Source organism: Silene latifolia, chromosome Y, assembly GCF_048544455.1.
Source record: "Silene latifolia isolate original U9 population chromosome Y, ASM4854445v1, whole genome shotgun sequence".
Lineage (NCBI taxonomy): Eukaryota > Viridiplantae > Streptophyta > Magnoliopsida > Caryophyllales > Caryophyllaceae > Silene > Silene latifolia.
Window position 1 is genome coordinate 80,207,493 of NC_133538.1, and position 12,900 is coordinate 80,220,392.

Here is a 12,900-nt window from a genome sequence, read left to right on the forward strand (position 1 = left end):
TACCGTCATCGTGCATTAAATCACTTGACCGACCACTTCGACCACTACACCGTCACTAATCATAATAAAACACTCTTTTTACTTACCAAAACGGATTTAAACCGAGTGTTTTCCGACCAAACGAGTTGTTACACTTACGTCGGTTTCTCGCCAGAACCAAACATGTAAGTATGAGGGTGTAAAAATCCTTCTTTTATCATGTCTTCATTTGTTTTATGACTATAACATGCTAAAACATGCATAACATGATCCAAAACATGGGATAAACGAGCCAAAACTGAGTTTTTGCCTGAGGCAGAAGCCCCTTATTGTGCACAAAGGCTCGCGCCTCAATGGGGTTCCCAGGTCATAACTCAACCGTGTTTGTTCTCGTCTTTCTCCTTTAATCCATTTTCATATTTGTAATCGGTTTTTACCATTTCAAATATTTTCATACCCTTTTTATCTTATTTCATTTGTTATAACCATAAAACATTTTTCACCCTTGGTTCCTCATACCATGACCATTAAATCCGTGTTTCGGTGATAATATTTGGTTAATAACATTTAAAAGGTATTTTAAAGCCTTTTATTTCATTTTGGGAGGTATTTTAAAGCCTTTCATCATTTCTTTACATTTTCAAAACAAGCATATTAGTCACCAACATAAAGTCATCCTTGGTTCTACATACCATGCCGGATTTTAACCCGGGTACGATGATGAGTATCGACTAATTATATTCAAATGAACTTAAAACAATTAGTTCATAATTATTTTCAAAACTATTCATGTCAAGCTTGCCAAGTCGAACCCGACACCGAATATCATCAAAATAATGATGATTATTCGAGTCTCGTTCCTCAAATCAACAAATGCGGTATAAACGACCCTTTCAAACCAAATCGGGTCAAATACCCATTTTTTAATACGTTTTATAAACATTTTTCAAAAGGTCAGAACACGGCATACAACCGTTGGTTGACCCGCGCCTAAACAAGCCTTTTTTTTCTTATTTCCAAAACCAGGGGAGACCCCCTTGCACTGCCAACAGGCTCGCGCCTCATGTGGTTGCCTGGTGCAGGGTCTGTTCCCTTTCCAGCATTAGTCTAGGACGATCCCGACTCCGGTTAACCCGGATATAGTATGGATCAGATGACTATTTACTCATTCAAAAATCATACTTGCAAAATGCTTTACTAAGACAAATGGATCATGTTATGCACCATAAACCTAATAAGGTAAATGGATCTTTAACTTCCGTCTTACATGCAAATCAACCATTAATCCAACTCGACATCTTATACTTGATATTTGGATTAAATCAACCGACTTAGAAAGCTCTCACATGTTAGGTTTAAATTATTGGATGCGCATTCATGCATTTAAACCGTTTTATCAACTTTTGCATTCAACCAACCAAGATCGATCAGTAGAGGCCGCTACCGCGGGCGGGATTGGGTGTCTAATTAAAGGGCTTCCCAATACGTACCTTCACCTCTTATCCAGAAACTTTGGATAGGGGACGACCTTATCCAGGGCGTACGAGAGTCATTCTAGAGATATGATGCTAAAGAGGGACGATTTCCTTATCTTTAGTACCTATGTCAAACGCTGCTTTGTGCTTCGATTTGACCGAGGTATAAAGTGGATTTCGAACGGGTTCTAAGCATCCCACAAATGCTTGGTGGCGACTCCGAACATCTCTAATCGTTTCGAGACCCTTACCGAGACGAAACCGACCGATCTAAAATGATCCGGTCGAAAGCATTTTTACGCCGCCGAGCGTGGCTTTCGAAAGACCGCTGCGTGTCCGCAGATCGAACCTGACTTGCAGGTGGGCCCATGTCCACAAATTGGCGACTCCGCTGGGGAAAAACTAGGACACCTACGTCTTTGTGATCCCTAGATGGTGAGACTCAAACGAGGTCTTGGTTGGAATGGATTAATTGATATTACGGTCACGGTTGGGTTCCTTGTCCGGGCCCACAACCTAACCTTTATCGGGCAATTGGCTCGTCTCGTCGGCGTGAGTTTTCTCATTCCCGCGTTTTGAATCCCGATTGTATCAAGCATACTGTTGACGTCACACATTTCTGTTTCGTCAAAGAGCTTTCATCACTTTCCAGTACGAGGCTAGGGCACACTCCTTACACATTTTGTTTGGATTGGTATCCCTCTCGCAAATCGGGGTTTGATTGCTTGGTGTGTAACCCACCCTTCTAAGCCAAAACTCGTGTCAGCATAGTGCATAAAATAATGAAACTATGAGTGCTTATGTGCTACTTGATCATAAGTCCTTCCGTGTCATTTTCAAACTTCCAAAACACCGTTTCGCGCCTTTATAATGGCCATTTCAAACCTCGGTCTTTTGCCGACCGTTGCACGCCTTTCTAGGCCGTCGTAATGACGATTTTCAAACCCGGTTTTTATAACCATTTCAACACGCCTTTCTAGGCCATCGTAATGATAATTTTCAAACCCGGTTTTTATAACCATTTTAACACGCCTTTCTAGGCCGTCGTAATGACGATTTTCAAACTCGGTTTTTATAACCATTTCAACACGCCTTTTTAGGCCGTCGTAATGACGATTTTTAAACTCGGTTTTTATAACCATTTCAACACGCCTTTCTAGGCCATCGTAATGATTTTTAAACCCGGTTCTTTACAACCATTTCAAATCACCTTTTTACGCCGTTATAATCGCCGCATCTTGGCACGGATTTTAATACGTCTCGCGCCTACAATGGCTCTTTCAAAACCCGAGAAAAGCACACACCCTTTCTCGAGACACTTTTGAGATCCCGAGGACCATGCACCGTCCCCGAGACTTCTTCAAACATTTCAAACTCGATTTTCAAAACATACAATTTTGAATTTCAAAAACCGTCTTGGGAGGCAATACCTTGTTTTCCGAGCCGATTCAAACTCAAACCGTCTTTTGCAAATAAACTTAACACAACACCTTTCAACTGACCGACTTGCGAAGATCTCTATCTTTGGAAGCCGTCCATAAAGCGACAAATGAATCTTTTTGAAAATTTCTATTTTCGGAAACTTCAGTCCACCATTCCAATTCCGCCTCGTGTCTATCGAGTCGAAGCAAACGTACTTATGGGTCTTTACTTATGAGTCGTCTCACCACGAGACTCGTCCAATGGCGTCACGCCGCTACGTTGGATATGTGTCAAAGGTTCGGTCAACACCGTCACGCCATAAATTGAGTCAACACCAAGGTCCCATGCACGGTCATCCTCCTCTTGTTGAGTCTGATCTCTGTCTCGTCCTTTGCGTTGTTTGCGTTCAGTCTTTGAACCGTGTCGGATTGAGCTGTAATGTGAGCCGTTTTTCTGCCTCAGGGTCATGGCCCCGTCTTCAACTTCGTCTGTCAACAACAACAACAATGATAATAACAGAGATTTAACAACTGCTCAGCTAGCTAGCCTACTCACCGCTCTTAAGGTCACCCTGGATCGTGTCGAGACCCGTATCGACACCATGGAAAACAAAGAAGCTGGAGAACATAACACTCCGCCTTTGACTGAAACTGAGAAAAGGCTAAAACTCTTGGAAGAACAACTCCTAGCCCGGGGTAACAATATTCATCTTGAGAACAACCGAAGGTTTGAACCATTTGGGGATCAACTACCTGACAACTTTACCCTGACCGATGTACCTAAGTTCAAAGGAGTGGAGGACCCGCTCAATCATATCAGTGCCTTCAAAGACTACATGGCCATAAACGGGGTCAAACAGGAGCTCTTCACCCAGATCTTCCCATCATCCTTGGAACCGATCCCTCGCCAATGGTGCTACTCCCTTGACCCGAAGAACCTTACTACCTGGGACGAGGTTGCGGTTGAATTTGCTAAGAAATACGCTGACAATGTTTAAATCCAAGCCAATACCCGTACCCTTGAGGTCCTAACCTAGAACGACAAGGAGGGATTCACCGAGTTCTTAACCTGTTAAAGGAGGGTAAGTACTCAGCTCGTCAGCAAGCCGAGTGAATAAACTTTGGTGGAAAAGTTCGTCAACAATCTCCGCCCAGTGTATGCCAACTTACTGAGGTATCAAAATATTAAGACCTTCCAGGAGCTTCAAATTCTGGGGACATGCATTGAAGATGACCTCCGAAAGGGTGTCCTAGCCAAGACCACTGGCAGAGGCTACCAGGGATCCACCTCAACCGGATCTCGCCCTTATGGTCAAACGAACAAGATCGATGTGGTCAACCTCGATGAATCATCTGCCAAGAGAGCTGAGCTCCCTCAGAGAGTGTTCACTAATATAGGGTCAACTTATGCCAGTGCCCTGAAGAGGCTCATGGACCAGGGAAAGTTACAACCAATCGGACCCACCCCGGATCCGACCGATGCTAAGAAATCCCGCTTCTGGAATCCCAATGCCTACTGTTAGTACCATCAAGGGAAAGGGCATGATACGGAAACCTGCTTCAAACTCAAACACATCATCCAAGACATGATTAAAAAAGGGGATTTGCCTTTACTCCCACCGACTAAGCCAAACAACAAAACAAATCCTCTCGGAATCCAAGCTATCTCCAACAATGAGCCAACTCTGGACAGCTCACACCTCATCCTGCCAATTGATGACGAGGTAAACACCTTGGAGAAAGATCCCTCGGACGGGGTATTTGTGTTTAGTGCCGCAACAATGCTCACCATGTTCCAACAGGTTGAGGAAGCCATAACCAGCCTCTCCGAGAGGATTACCCGACTTGACGATGCCTACCGCCTGCTTATCTTCAATCCTCCACCACCACGCCCGAGGGAGAGTCCCCCGAGCGCCCAAAACTACCCTCACCAGGACGGATTGCTCCCGCGACCATTCTGGCATGCACCTCACAATAATCATCCTCACAATAATCACCCTCATAATAATCAACCCCACAAAAACTACCCTCACAGAAATATCCCTCACAAAAATTGCCCACCAGAGAATACCCCTCCAAGGCGTCTTCGATATCCTGAAATCAATGGCATCTGGAGAGACGATGTTGAAGATGTCTATATTGTCCCAGGGAATGAGAAAAGGGCGAAAGAGATAGGTCACCTTACCCGGTCCGGACGCCCCTATCAGAAGTCGAACAGTTCAACGGTCACTCCGACAACAAATGACCAAGTCGTCCCGGAAGAAGACACTCAACCAAGAGCTCTTGAGAATTCGATCCTTAAGCAGCTTCAGAAGGCAAAAGCCGAAATCTCGATCTGGCAACTGATCGCGACATCATTTGGGCATCAACAGGCTTTGCTACAGGCCTTTGGTAAATTGACTGTGCCCTCCACCTCTTCCGCTGAAGAAATAATGGCACATATGACGAGGGACGCCCCTGACTTGAACAACCCAGTCGACTTCTCTAACGAAGATATCCCTCCCTTCGGAGCCAATCATAACCTTGCCATATACATTACCGTACAATGTCTCAAGAAGAATGTACCCATGGTCCTTGTAGATGATGGATCTACGGTAGATGTCATTCCCCTCAAGACTGCTCACAAGCTGGGTATTAAGGAAGCTGATTTGGTCCCAACAAATCAAGGAGTACGCGTCTACGATAGCATTCGTTGCAAGGTAGCGGGGCTCATCACTTTGACTGTCGCAGCCGGACCACTGGAAAGGCAAACCAGTTTTCAGGTGGTCGACATCGATGCCTCCTTTGATATGCTCCTGGGACGTCCCTGGATTCACGCCGTCAAGGCAGTTACCTCAACTCTCCACCAGAAGATCAGGGTCCCCTTCAACGGGAAAACGATCACAATTCCTACTTCCCCGATCAAAGCTGTCATGAGAAAGGGAATAGCCTCCCAAACCATTGGGGAAGATGATAATGAAATGTAGGGGTTCCAAGCTGTGAATGCAATAACTGATGAATCAACACCCTTTGATTGTGACCCGTTTGCCAACCTCACAGTCAAAAGCATCATGATGCGCCAGGGTTACTTCCCGGGCTAGCCCCTCAATCCACTGAAGAGCACCTTACCTCCCTTGAAACAGGCTAAGGTCCCCAAAATTCCCTTCGGCCTGGGGTATGAACCTACTGATGAATATATCCAAGAGTTGAACCTCCTAGTTCGAAAACGCAAGAAGCACGGAGTTATCCTCCGTCCCTATCATCTGACCCTCAATGGATACTTTGTTCCCGAGGGAGAATCAGAGCTCTACCATGGCTTTCCGGAGCTGATTTATGACTCTGTGGCCAAGGCCAGATACCCGGGTGTGGAAGTCTTCCAGGACTGCTACTTCATCCCCGACAACACCGAAGCTGCATCAACTGAGTCTAAGCCGTCGTCATGCCTCGACGGACAAGCTGTCACCCTCCTCTATAGAGGATAACATTAAGCACCTCGACTATGAGGACATTATCAACATCGCCCTGAAGGACAATCAGTTTGACCCAACTGCCTTGATCTCCGACACTGACCCCGAGAAAGCTACGCAAGGCTGGAGAAAAACCGTCAAATGGACCGATCGCAGAGGCCGCCTTCTCAAGATCACAACTGGAGAAGGCCCTATGTTCAAAGAGGGAAATGGAGAAGAATCTGAATCTATATCTGAGTCGGAGTCCGAGTCTGTCATAGCTCCTAACGCTTTTGCTGTCCCAGTCAAGGTCCCCTTCCCACTATTTTATCACAAGGTCGTGGCTGATTCAGAGGCTGAGTCAACTAGGGTCACCCCCACTCCCATAAAATGTGACAACCTGGAGCCTGTTCCAGGAGCCACCTCCTCTGCTGTGTCGCCTCTGACTGACCACGAGATGTCTGTCCTCTTCGAGCTTTTCGCTCGTGTCAACTTAATGAACGCTAAGTTTGCTTATGACTCGTCTAAATTTAACTACAATGCAATTCTGAATAACTATGAGGAATTTGACTTGAGTGACTACCCGCCTCACCTAGCCAAAGAACTTGACAAACGGGAAACTAGAACCGCAATCATTGAGGAGACCGAACCTATTAACGTAGGGACCGACAACACACATCATGAACTTAGGAAAGACAACAATTCATTGACCTCCTCCACGAATACAAGGACGTATTCGCCTGGTCCTACAGAGACATACCTGGGATTGACAGGGAAATTGCAGAGCATCGAATACCCATAAAGCCCGGAGCTAAACCTGTGAAGCAGAAGCTGCGCCGGATGCGTCCTGTATGGGCCCTAAAAATCAAGGAAGAAGTGGATAAACAATTCAAGGCTAGTTTCATCAACGTGTCTGAATACTCTAACTGGGTGGCCAACATTGTTCCTATACCGAAGAAAGATGGGAGAATTCGGGTTTGCGTCGACTTTAGGGATCTGAACAGGGCGAGTCCAAAGGACGACTTCCCTTTGCCACATGTTGACATTCTGGTAGACAACACTGCCCAACATGCTCTCATTTCATTCATGGACGGGTATGCCGGATACAACCAGATTAAAATGGCTGAGGAAGACATGCACAAGACTGCATTCACTACACAGTGGGTTACATATTGTTACACAGTCATGACTTTCGGTCTCATCAACGTCGTGGCTACCTATCAAAGACCGCTACCACTCTCCTATATGATATGATGCACAAGAAGGTAGAGGTGTATGTCGACGACATGATTGTCAAATCGAGAGAAGGGACGGCCACATCAACGCCCTTCGAAAATTTGTCGCTCGTCTGCGGAAATATAACATGAGACTAAATCCTCAGAAGTGTGCATTCGGGGTCACCTCCGGAAAACTCTTGGGACATGTCGTCAGCAAAAGAGGCATTGAGATTGATCCAACCAAAATCAAAGCCCTTCAGCAAATGCCTCGACCTAAGATCGAGAAGGAGATTCGGGGATTTCTCGGTCAGGTCCAATACATCAGCGGCTTCATTACCACGCTCACCATGATTTGTGAACCAATATTCAAGAAACTTCGCGCCTCCGATCACACCGATTGGGACGACGATTGTCAAAAAGCCTTCGACAGGATAAAGGAAAGCCTATCCAAACCTCCTGTCGTCATGCCACCTCAACCAGGGATTCATTTATCCCAATACCTGACTGTTACAGACACAGGCATGGGAGCAATGCTAGCACAAACAGTCGACGGCGAAGAACGAGCCATCTACTACATCAGCAAAAAGTTAATTGAGTACGAGACAAGGTACACCCAACTGGGAAAGACATGCCTTGCCCTAGTATGGTTAACAAAGAAGCTGCGGCATTATATGCTCAGCTACGCGGTCCACATCTACTCCAAGATGGACCCGGTTAAATATATCTTCGAAAAACCAGTACTAAACGGAAGGCTGTCTAGGTGGACACTCATGCTGTCCGAGTTCGATCTCAAGTTTGTACCCCTCAAAGTTATTAAGGGAAGAGCATTCACCGATTTCCTGGAAAAAAATCCCGTCAACGAGGATCCAACGACCGACACATGCTCATTTCCTGACGAAGACATCCTTTGTGCTGACTCCGACGCATGGGACCTATACTTCGATGGTGCATCTAATCTGAGAGGCTTTGGGGTAGGAATCCTCCTAATATCGCCAGAGGAAGAATATTTGCGCCATCAACAACGACGAGAAGACAAGATGAGCCCTGGTACCAAGCCATCCTCAACTACAAAACCAAAAATGAATTCCCTCCTAACTCTGACGAAAGAGGACAAAGAGCCATCCGTTTACTTGCATCACAATTCGTGATGAAACAAAATCAATTATACAAAAGAACACCCCAAGGGATTCTCCTCCTTTGCATTGACCATCACAAAGCCAAAAAAGTCATGGGAGAGGTTCACGACGGAGAATGTGGCCCTCACATGAGCGCAATGATGCTTACCCATAAAATGATGCGGCTAGGTTACTACTGGACCACCATGGAAGCCGATTACCGTAACTACGTCAAACATTGCCTCAATTGCCAAATCTTCGCCAACATACAACATATACCACCATCCCTTTTATACACCATGACGTCACCCTGGCCTTTCTCAACCTGGGGAATCAACATCATCGGGAAAGTCAACCCGGTGGGCACCAAGGGACATTGTTTCATCCTCGTCGCCATCGACTACTTCAGCAAATGGGTGGAAGCGCAGTCATATGCAGTCTTAACCGCCAAACAAGTGGCCAAATTCATCTAGAACAACATCATCTACAGATATGGGGTACCCCATGAAATCATCAGCGATCAAGGCTCTCACTTCCGAGCGGAAGCTCAGGCCTTGCTGGACAAATACAAGATCAAACGACATCGATCACCCCCCTATCGTCCCCAACCCAAAGGAGCGGGGGAGGCAGCTAACAAAACTCTTGTCTCCATTATCAAGAAAATACAAGACAATTACCACGATTGGCCGAGCAAACTCTCATTCGCACTCTGGGGATACCGAACCTCCATCCGAACACCGACATGCGCCACACCCTTCTACCTAGCATACGGTATGAAGACGGTTCAACCAATAGAGTTAGAGGTCCCTTCTCTACACATCCTATTGGAGAGTCAAGTCCCTGAGGCGGAATGGACCCGCAAAAGGTACGAACAACTCACTCTTCTAGACGAACGGCGGCTCAACGCCTTGCACAACATCCAGCTATACCAACGACGTATACAACGGGCATTGAACAAGAGGGTCAAACCCAGGAACATTAAGGAGGGCGACTTGGTCCTCAAGTCGGTCCAAGCACCGCTACCCGTCGATCCGAGGGAAAAATTCAAACTTAACTGGGCCGGGCCATACCTGGTAAAGAAAATACTTTCGGGGGGCACAGTTAGACTGAGTGACCTAGATGGGGAGGATTCTACAAACCCGACCAACCTAGACCAACTCAATAAATACTACCCTTAAACCGTAGCAACCAACGATCCAAGCCTAGTTTCACAGCTAGCGTCCACCTTAACCCTTTTCAAATCAAGTTCATCAAACGCGTTCTGATTTGAAATTGCATGTTTTATCGAGTCTAAGTTGCGACACCTTGCCCGTTTCGAATGTCCTTTGATCTGTCAAAGGCAACGTCCATTTTTACTAAAACATACAAAAACCCCTGAACTACGAGCATGGTTTGATTTCACCTCTTCAGGTGGATACGTAGGCAGTCCCTCTTATACATGAGGGATACAACCACAAAACCTAATCAAAATTTACAAAACATTTCGAACTACGATCATGGTTTGATTTCACCTTTTCAGGTGGATACGTAGGCAGTCCTTTCTTACACAAGAAGGATACAACCATCCCCATAATCAAAAAACATCACCCCCATAATAAAAAAAACGCACCCACATCAACTTTCAAAAAAGAGAGAAAAGGGAACAACATTCCCTTTTCCCCGCAAAAATACAAAAAGTAGCCTTTCTCCCTTCCTACAAAAATCCCACTTTCCCAAGTGCCAACTTTTAGGATGATTCAAATCGAATTACCTTTACAAAATGGATGGAAGAAATGAGCGTTCACAATCTTTGACACAAGCAATCCTCTTATTTAATTAATAATAGGAGGGATTACAATTTCAACAACAAACAAAGCTCGACGAGTCTGCAACTTGTCAAAGCTAAGGTGTCGACTAAAACATCTCACATAATAAAACTAGCATAAAACACACAATAACTAGCTACTACAACATAATAAAAACTCACACCACTAATACAACATATTAATAAAGTAGGGTAATGGAGGTCTTCACTCTTCCATTCTACCCTTGCCTTTTGTTTCGGGGTATATCTTCCCCTTGTTCTTCTTGTTGGCCTGCCTGGCATGGTTTTCCTCCTCGAAATGGATCATCAACGGATCTAAGACTGCAACGGCCTCCGGTCTAGTGCAAGACCCCATATTCGGCCCAAAATGAGCCCATGCACGGCCCACCATGTTCTTGGGACCCGAACTTCTCCTCTATGGTGGTCTCATCACATTGGGGCTAGCTCCATCAACATACTCCTCAAAGAAGGCACGGTTGGCCTTGCCAACCACTCGATACTTCAAATCGACAACCTCGTCCTTACGAAATTTGGACCTCTCTTCCTAGGACGGAGCACGTGTCCACTTGACATAAGCGGGAGTCACCCATGTCGTGGCAACGGGGTCCGGTACCTCCCAAAGCGGCCGAGTGGCCCACCATCTTTCGAAGACCTCCACAAGCTCGGAGTTCAGGAAAACTGATGTGACCATAATTAGCGCATATTTAGCCCCCGAATTAGCCTTGTTCCCATGCTTTTTAGTGCATATTTGGGTCATTTATTGTCTTTAGTTCTTCGTTTTGCATATTCTTTGAGATTTTGATCCCTTGGTAGGGAAGGAGTGCAAATCTTGCATTTTCATGGCAAAACGAGACTAAATTGATTGAATTCAATGACCAAGCATCAATTAGAGACAAGATTAGAAGTCCTTTGTACATATGATAGTAGATGAGCAATGTTGAGAAAGGATCCTTGCATCCCCGAGGAAATCCCTAAGGATTTTATGAAGAAAAGGGAAGAAAAGAAGAAGAAACAATGCTGAGCTACAATCCGAGCGGATTGCCTTGAATCCGCCCGTCCTCCACAGCACAATCCGTACGTCTTCTGCCAAAGACGCCCGGGTTAGCAGCCACCAGAATCCGCCCGGATTCCCTTGAAGACGCCCGTCTTCCCCTGCTACAATCCGCCCGTCTCGACACCAATACGCCCGGATTCCAGCCCAGCACGAATTCGTCTCTTCATGCTTTAAAGAAAGAAGCCCTTCCTTCGAAAAATACCGGCTTCTCCCTGCTCAATCTAAAAAGTGTAATTACTAGTTTAACCCTTAGTTAACCCTAATGCTTCCACCTAATTTCCACTATAAATACCCCATTAGTCTAATTAGAAGAGCATGTTCTTCTTATCAATTATTAGAGTAGTTAATATCAATCAAATCTCTCTTTAGTATTGTAATCAACAATTAATCAAGTTTTAATACATGTTTTATTTCCTTAATCTCTCTTTTGTTCATCCTTTATTTTGGGTAATTGAAGATTATTTGGGTTATTATTGGGAGATTGACAACCTCTCAATCAAGCATCGGGTACTTCTTTTATTCTTTGCTTTATTATTGGAATCATTAGTAGGTATAATTCTCTTAATCCCTTTTTAATTATTGTTAATTACTTTCATTTATTCATCATGTTTCCTTTTGTTGGTATGATTGACAACCTTGCTAGCATGATCAACATGATAATGAGTGAGTAGTGACCTAGCTAGGGTTAATGGGTAATTAGGGGAAACCAACATGGGGAATGATTCATGCTTAAATTAATATGCTTTCATGGTTTATTTGCTTGCTTGTTTTGATCTTAACTCATGCACATGTTATGTTTGATGAAATGTGAGCATATGAATCCTTGTATTTTTTACCCATCACCTATCTTTTCAATGAGACTTGTAAGACATAAACCAACTCGAGTCTCATTAGACCATGCATGTTGTTGAGTAGGAAAGACTAAGTCGACTTGTAGGTGTTGTACAATCTAATCGATTCGGCTCCGGGACCCAAACTTTCCTAGGATTGTAAGATATAACCCAACTCAATCCATCACAACAATAATTGCTTGCTTATAATTTGAGAACATGTTTGTATGATCAATTCCCATGATTCCCCTATGACCCCATGACACCCTAGTGTTTTTTATCAATTGTTTACAGCCCTTTTAATTCATCTTGCTTATTTATTTTCATTTCTATTTAGTTAGTGACCTTCTACATCAACCCAAATTGTGACACCCCTAAGACACCACTAGTTTCAATAGAAATCTCATCTCAATTCCCGTCCCTTGGGATCCGACCTTTACTTGCCTCTTTACTAATTGTAGAGTTGTTTGTAAAGTTATAAATTGTGTTTTGATTCGGACGTGACCCAACGACAACATCTATTCAATTGTGAACACGAAACGGACCGATCAAAAATGGCGTCGTTGCCGGGGACGGTGTT